General features: G+C 34.3%; 1 pseudogene; it reads left to right on the forward strand.

Moving 5' to 3' along the window:
• Positions 1-7,870: 7,870 nt before the first annotated feature.
• On the forward strand, positions 7,871-8,397 carry LOC141540581 (ras-related protein Rap-1b pseudogene; annotated as a pseudogene).
• Positions 8,398-9,231: the final 834 nt, after the last annotated feature.

Here is a 9,231-nt window from a genome sequence, read left to right on the forward strand (position 1 = left end):
CTTGGCATTCTTTACAATGATCTGGTTTGATCCTCACAACAACCCTGGGAATTAGGCACTATTATTATGCTCATTCTATAGTTGAAGAAACTGAGGCAAACAGAAGGCAAGAATCTTGCTCAGGCTCAGACAGACAGCAAAGTGTCTGAAGTCACATTTGAATTCAAGAATTCCTTATGAACATCTAGCACTCTATCCACTGTGCTACCTAAATAGATTATGTTTAAGTATATATAATGAGCTGAGGACAAGAATATACATGTTTTTCTTTTTATTTCCTTATTCCCTTCCTTCCTTCTTTCTTTCCTTCCTTTCTCCCTTCCTTTTTTTCTTCCTTCATTTCTTCTTTCCTTTCTTTCCTCCCTCCCTCCTTCCCTCTTCCTCCTTCCTTCCTGCCTTCCTTCTTTCCTCCCTTCCTTCCTTCCTCCCTTTCTTCCTTTCTCTCTTTCCTTCCTTCCTCCATCCCTCCATATTTCTCTCCCTTCCTTCCTTCCTTTCTTCCTTCTTTCCTTTCTTCCTTCCTTCCTTCTTCCTTCCTTCCTTCCTTCCTTCCTTCCTTCCTTCCTTCCTTTCTTTCTTTCTTTCTTTCTTCTCCTCCTTATTTCCTCTTTCTTCTCTTTCTCCTTCTCTTCTCCTTCTCCTTCTCCTTCTTCTTCTTCTTCTTCTCCTTCTCCTTCTCCTTCTCCTTCTTCTTCTTCTTCTTCTAGATGAAACCTCCACTTTTGCAACAGAATTGTATTTGAAGATCACAAACAGGGGATGCAATACTAATTCAAACAAGATTAGAAGGGAAGTAACAAATTGGGAAAATATTTTTATAGTTAAAGGTTCTGATAAAGGTCTCATTTCCAAAATATATAGAGAATTGATCCTAATTTATAAGAAATCAAACCATTCTCCAATTGATAAATGGTCAAAGGATATAACAGGCAATTCTCAGATAATGAAATTGAAACTATATCCACTTATATGAAAGAGTGTTCCAAATCACTACTGATCAGAGAAACTGCAAATTAAGACAACTCTGAGATATCACTACACACCTGTCAGATTGGCTAAGATGACAGGAACAAATAATGATGAATGTTGGAGGGGATGTGGGAAAACTGGGACACTAATATATTGTTGGTGGAGTTGTGAATGAATCCGGCCATTCTGGAGAGCAATCTGGAACTATGCCCAAAAAGTTATCAAACTGTGCATACCCTTTGATCCAGCAGTGCTACTACTGGGCTTATATACCAAAGAAATACTAAAGAGGGGAAAGGGACCCGTGTGTGCCAAATGTTTGTAGCAGCTCTTTTCGTAGTGACTAGAAACTGGAAGATGAATGGATGTCCATCAATTGGAGAATGGTTGGGTAAATTATGGTATATGAAGGCTATGGAATATTATTGCTCTGTAAGAAATGACCAGCAGGATGAATTCAGAAAGGCTTGGAGAGACTTACATGAACTGATGAGAAGTGATATGAGCAGAACTAAGAAAGCAATACATACTTCAGCAATAATACTGATGGGGGTTGAGGTCCCTTTAAGATTCCTTTCTAATTCCCCAACCCATGGCTGGCCTTAATTCACAAATCCTTGTCAAAGGCACCCTTTGAATATCCGGGCCCAGCCCCACTATCAGCTCAGCTTCCCCAAGCTCACCTGATCTGAGCTAACTGAAAATCCCTCCAAGAACTTGGGGGGTACTCCCCATCATCTTCTAGGTATTAAAAAAACAAGCCAGAGCACTCTCTTTGCAGGAGCCCTTCCAGCCAGCACATGGTATCCTTCCAGCCATGTAAGGGTTCCTGTCTGCCCAGTGGCCACCTCTGGCCCTGCCATTTTTCTAACTGAGCTTTACTTCCAAATTTCTACAATAAACCTTTTATTTATCAATCTAGGTTTTCAGGCCTGTAAATTCATTTACAGGGGACACTGCGCCTCATGGGATTATCTTATTATCTATGCACCGAGAAATGGGGTTCCTCCTTTCCTTTCCCTCATTAATACCATATGATGATCAAATCTGATGGAAGTGGCTCTCTTCAGCAATGAGATGATCCAAATCAGTTTCAACTGTTAAGTAATGAAGAGAATCAGCTATACCCAGTGAAAGAACTATGGGAAATGAGTGTGGACCACAACATAGCATTTCCACTCTTTCTGTTATTGTTTGCTTGAATTTTTATTTTCCTTCTCAGGTTATTTTTACATTCTTTCTAAATCTGATTTTTCTTGTGCAGCAAGATAACATAAATATGTATACATACACACACACATATATTGTATTTAACATGTATTGGACTGACTGCCATGTAGGGGAGGGGGTGGGAGGAAGAAGGGGAAAAGTTGGAACAGAAGGTTTTGTAAGGGTCAATAATGAAAAATAACCCATGCATATGTTTTGTAAATTAAAAAAAAATAGCAAAAGAAAAGAAATACATAAAAGTCAGTCACTTAGGATGTTCAGGAGGACTAAAACTTCTGGTATGAGGATTTGCTGAACCTTTTTCAGGTCTGTTCACTCAACCACTTTTGTGGCCACATTCCCTCAACTCTCACCCATGGCTCCAAGAAGCTGTAAAATGTGCAGTGACTATACCCCAGTCAAACATTTCAAACAGCCACTAAATTAGGATGAGCGTAAACTGACAGACCTCAGATCTGTCACTGAGTTAGAGGAATATGTACCCATGGATGTGAAGATTTTCCCAGGTAGAATATATGAATTAGTATAATTTGTTTCAAGGATCATAAGGAGGGCTTACATAGGAACTGTGAAGGGCTCAGAGCTTGGTCAAGCACTGAAGATGCCAAAGTCATCCACTGCATCTGGACTATTACTAGCTGCTTCAATTTTTGTCCTACTACTGGATTTCTATGACTCTGGAAAAGAGAATGAGGCTGATGATGTTATATAACATAGCCTTATTTAAATCCAACTTATGCACAAGTCAAGATATCATTCATGTAGTCATTGTTCTTCTTTCCAAAGAATGAACAGCCAATTCACCATTAATACATAAAATAAGACCATAATGCAATATTTTCAAAGAATAAAGAATGTCAAATAATTGAAAAGATACTAATTGCTCATGATTTAACAATTAAAATGGCATAATATTTAAATGAATTTAAAGTTTTGCTATTATACCATCTAAACTACCAAGGAAATTATAGAGCTAGACAAAATAACATCAAAATTCCTCTGGAGGAAATAGAGGTCTAAATATTTGAAAGAAAGAATATAAATAGAAATGAATAATCTTAACTTATACTGTACAATATTTTGCTTCCATAAATATGTTTCCTCTCTGTCCCCTATTCATGCTAAAGTTTTATGTAACTAATGTTTGTTGAGAGGGAGCTAATTTGACAATATTAAACTATTACTTTCTCCTTAATAGTAATTGGAAAAAGAGGCACATATCCTGTGCCTGTCTTCAAAAGTGCTATATTTTAAAATTTGCAACTATTAGATGTATGACAAATGGATACAATTCTAGATTAACGTCCATCTTGGATGGAGATAAGGGAAAAGAAGAAAGTGCCTTACCAGACCCCTCTTCTTGCTCCTTCTCAAAGATAAATATTTTAATATATTCTTGGAGACAAATGGACCAGATTGCAGGTCAAAAATCTATCAAGGCCAGGTGTTATCCAGCCACATTCTTAAAAATTTTAGACAGCAACCACAAAACTATCTGACTTTTATAAAATGAAGGACATGGACTGGATGATTGCTCTGTTGACTTCTAATTTAAAAATTCTGGGGGAACATCCTTTCTAGCAAGGTACCTTTGATGCAAAATATGTCTAAGAATATTCAGTGGTGTACAGAAGTTATAGAGATTAGGATATATTAAAAATATACAAACAGTAAAGGAGCTATTTAATTAGAAAGACATAAAACACCTCAGTTCAACAAAATAAAGGGAGAAAATAGACCTTTAATGAAATGAAGAATTTTTGAACATTATCAATTTTGATAAGGACAGAGATGAATAGGAACTATGAAATATAAATGTGAGTTCAGAGAAATCTAGAAAATTAAATTTACTTGAAAAGTTAAAAGGAGTTGTATATAGTGCACCCCACCAATAGTGTATTAATGTGCTATTTTCCCATAGCCCCACTAACATTTGTCATTTTCTTTTTACCATCATTTCCAATTATCTTAATGGTAATGTTTTTTTGTTTCCCTAATTTGTTTATGATGTGGCCTTTTACATCTGGTTCATATATCTATTTGTAGTTTATTTGGTATAAGGGTGGAAGTATCTGTATTATTCCTTCAATTCTGCAATCCTCTTCTTTTATTGGTTACCTTCTCCATTTTGAGGAAAGATCCAATAGTAATTTTTTATCCCCCTTCCAAGTTTGCTTCTGACACTCCAGACCTCACACAGTCTCCTCTTCCTTTGTCTCCCTTTTATGCTATCTTTGCTAATTTGAATGTTAGCCTTTTGAAGGAAGGTACTGTCTTTCTTTATGTCATACATCCCCAATACTTAGCTGAGTGCCTGGCACATAGTAATGAATGCTTATTGACTGACAAACATAAAGGAAGCTACTATACATGATAAATGAGTATCATTTTTACCTGAATGAACATAGGAGAGTTGAGCACAAACCACACACACACACAACACACAAACTGTAGTGTAGAAATACATCTAACAAAAGAAAGAAAAGAAAAGCAAGGATAGGAAGGAAAAGGGAGTTAAGAGGGGAAATAATATTGGGGAAGAAGCAGCTTCAAGTATAACATATTTCTTTTTTTTTTTTTTTTGAGGCTGGGGTTAAGTGACTTGTCCAGGGTCACACAGCTAGGAAGTGTTAAGTGTCTGAGACCAAATTTGAACTCAGGTCCTCCTGAATTCAAGTCTGGTACTCTATCCACTGCACTACCTAGCTGCCCCTTCTTATTTCTTAAAAAGAAGTAAAAGGGAGAAAATTAAAATGCTAGAATAAAGGGGTACCTTAGATTTATTTTTAAGACAGTTGAAGAATTGTTGGCCAAATTTATTTATTTATTCATTTGTTTGTTTGTTTGTTTTTAACACACATGGCTTTGTGGAAGAGAAAAAAACAGAAAAGAAGTAAATATATCACATGTCAATTTACATTCAGGATCCTTGGTTCTTTTTTCTGGATGCAGATGGAATTTTCTGTCCAAAGTCTATTGGGATTGCTTTGGATCACTGAACCTCTGAGAAGAACCAAGTGTTTCAAAATTGATCATTGCACATTCTTGCTGTTATTGAGTACAGTGTATTCCTGGTTCTGCTTATTTTGTTCAGTATCAGTTCATGTAAATCTTTCCAGGCCTTTCTAAAATCAGCTTGTTCATTATTTTTTATAGAATAATAATATTCAATTATCTTCACATACCACAACTTGTTCAGCTATTACCCAATTGATGGGCATCTACTCATTTTCCAATTTTTTGCTACCAAAAACAGCTGCTACAAACATTTTTTCTTGTTGGTCCTTTTGCCTCCTTTAAGATTTCCTTGGGATACAGAGCTAGTAATAGCACTACTGGGTCAAAGGATGCACATAATTTTATAGCTTTTTGGGCATAGTTACAGATTGTTCTCCAGAATGATTGAATCTTTTCACAAATCTACCAACAATGGATTAGTGTCCCAGTTTTTCTATATCCACTCCAACATTTATCATTATCTTTTCCTGTCATCTTAGCCAATCTGAGCCAATCTGGTATCTCAGAGTTGTTTTAATTTGCATTTCTCTTAATAGTAATTATTGAGAGCATTTTTAATATAACTATAGATGGTTTTGATGTTAAATCTTCTTCTGATGGGTTAATTAATTGTACATAATCATCTAAGCACCATTTATTAGGTTGGCAACTTGTCATTCTGAATTGGTTGTTTGATGATCAAAATGACCAGGTTGAATACATTACCTTATGATCATGCCATTCATATAGACAAAACCTAATAAAGGCAATGCTCACATAGTTAGTCATGTGATCAAATCTACTCAACAGCTATTACCATGGAATAAAGAAACCAAGTATCATATATTATTTAGCAAAGCATGCAGTTAATAGAAACAAATTAGGTCCAAGGTTTTCAGTTGCACAAGAATTAGAACCTTGGTTTCTACATAGTTAGTATACAGTTGATAGGACGAAGTCACTGAGACTTGGTTTCTTATAGATGGAGGGGATTGGGAGAACCTGAGGTGAAGGAGAGAGAGATAATATAGTGACATTCCTAAAATTGGTTGACAATTAATAGGTGAAATAATCCTATGACTTCTCCAAAATCATGAAGTTGAGACTATACTTCAACAAAATGGTAGATGAAGGGCAAATGGAGTTACTTATGCTATTTTAATGTATCAGCTAAACAAATTGTCAAAGGGAAAGACCTAAAATTATTTTTATTGAAAAATTGAGGATTCTAATACATTAACTTCATTTAGTTTTTTTATTATATGTAATATGTTTCATGTCAAAATTGAAAATATAAAAATAATATTCCCTCTAGTTTCTACTATATTGATTTCTCTTATACTAATTCTATGTTGTAACATATTTTATTCTGTACTAATTTTTATAATTGAGTCTGCATAAGCCTAAAATCACTTTTCTATGTGATTGAGTTACACTTAAGAATTTGGATTTCCCTTTAAGTTATCTTAAAAGAAAAAGTATCATTTATACTAGCAATCCCTGGGATACTTCCTGGCTGTTTGTTAAGCCCAATGAATTAACTTGTTACCATTCCCAAAGATGTGTAGTTCATCTTTGCCTGTCTTTGTTTAATCTAGGGAGTTTTTAATTTCTTTTAAGGAGACAGCAAGTCTGATTGTTTAGATCCCCTAGCAAAAATTACCAAAAATGGTCCCATGAATCAATCAAACATCATTAAGATATGTAGGTTGCTAGCCTGCCCTTCTTGATGTAACCAATATGTTTTCCTGATTTATCCAACTCTGTTGTGTGTTTTCTCATACATACCAGAATTACATGAAGGCTAGAAAGCCATAACTTGTGATTTTTGGTTAATGAGAGACCATAGAACCAATTTATTGGTTTCTGCTAGCATAACTAATAAATTGATCATGGTAGGACCATTGTCTCTCAGTCCATCTTAATTTTCATACATGACATGATTTTATTGCAGTGAGTACTCCACTTAATCGTGGCATTTGCAATCATTTAAATTTTCTCATCTTCCCTGCTTCTTTTGCACATTTTTTTCCATAAATCCTCCATGAATTACCTCCTTAAATATCATGGAAGTGCTCTACATCTTTACCATATACTGGCCATCTTGCATTCTTGGTCTTGTCCACAGTCAGACCTACTTATACCTCCCCCATAATACATATAATTGATAGTTTTTTTCTTCTTTTTTTTGCTTCAATTATGAGCAACATGCTATAATCTATGTAAAATTGTGTATCTATCTATATCCATTTGGATCACCTACAATTTTGATTTTTTTGTGGATTGTTGCATTCAAAAGTTTATTACCATATGCCATCAGAGTTGAAAGACAAACTTTTGTGCTAGAGATCATTTTTAAAAATCCCTAAAGAATTTTCCTAATGAAATCCAGCCTACTTGTTCTTTTTATTAATCCCAGAGCTCATGTTATTTTCTATTTGTAATCTCTTTCTAAAATATATGCATTGCTAATTAGGCATGAAATTATCCAGAGCAGTGGTAGTTGAGAAGAGGAAAAGGGTGGTGGTAACCTTAGCTTTCAGAGAGCATACTCAAAGATTGGAGGAGGGAGATCCTAGTTGTGGAGAAAGGGCCTTCTGGGAAACTAAGTGGTGGCACCGTGGATACAAAAATGTTGATTACAACCTTACCTCATGCATAAATAAACATAATACTACTTGGCTTAGAAGGTGTTGGAAAATCTACTCTGACTATTCAGTTTGTTCAAAGAATATTTGTTGAAAAATATATGAAAGAAAATTCACATAGAAAGCAAATTGAAATAGATGTTCAACAATGTACAGTTGGAATCTTGGTCACTGCAGGAATGAAACAATTTATAGCAATGAGAGATTTGTATATGAAAAATGGACAAAGCTTTGCACTCATCTATTCCATCACAGCACAAACAATCTTTAATGATTCATAAGATCTTCCAGAAGAGATACTTTCAAGTTTAAGACAGTGATGATATGCCAATGATTCTTTTTTGGTAATAAGTATAAATAAGGAAAGAATTGAAAAGTTTCAGAAAAAAGGAAGGACAGAACCTAGTAAGATAATGGAAGAATGGCATTCTTAGAATCTTCCACTGTATTAAAGATAAATGTTTATGAGATCTTTTATGGTCTAGTCAGGCAAATTAACAGAAAAACTATATTCACTAGAAAGATAAGTAGACTATCATGTTATTTACTTTAACATATAGACACATTATGGCTCTAGCCAGGTCTGAATAAATGCTTGCTAATTCAACAATGCCAGAAGCATCTCAATTTCATCAAACCTACCCAACACCATAACTGGAATTTCCAGTGGTAGTACCCTTTAAGAAGTGAATGAATTTTTATATATTCTAATTACTTTTAATTACAGTTTATATATTCTAATTACTTTGCAGTGTCCCAAGAGATTTTTAGTTATAATAGTTTGAGTATGCATTTAGTAAAAGCAAAGCACATGCAGTATTATTATTAAGAGAAATTGTTCATCCACTGGTGTTGTATATATAAAAACAGTGCATTGTATACTTTTATCATGTCCCATGCTTTTACTGGAAAGTTCAGTGATATAAGTCCAAAAAATACCAATATTTTAGCATTATAGAAGAAAGTCCAAAAATTCCTATACATACTACTCCAGATAACTGTGTTTTTTGATATTTGTAGTTTATTGAATTAAAAAAAGAAATGCAAGGTCATCATTAATGTACAAAAGGGTTACATTAATACAGCTATGTAGATTTTTATTTTTGAAAAACTTGTCTAGACAGTGATCTTGTCTTTAAAAAATAAAGTAATCCTCTCAGTATGTCTTAGATAAAAGGCATTACTTAAATGAGAATGAGAAGGAAATGTCTAGACTTTTCAATATTATATTGTATATTTCCTTTTTGTTTTGGTTGCATTATTTCTATTTTTATTGTGCTATGTTGCATAAATAAGTTTTGTATTATTATGTATAAATTTAGAACACTTTTTTACATGCATTTGAAGTGTTCTGTTTGTACAATATTATGATTTGTTCCGAGAAATA

The sequence above is a fragment of the Sminthopsis crassicaudata genome, chromosome 4 (genome assembly GCF_048593235.1).
Source record: "Sminthopsis crassicaudata isolate SCR6 chromosome 4, ASM4859323v1, whole genome shotgun sequence".
NCBI lineage: Eukaryota > Metazoa > Chordata > Mammalia > Dasyuromorphia > Dasyuridae > Sminthopsis > Sminthopsis crassicaudata.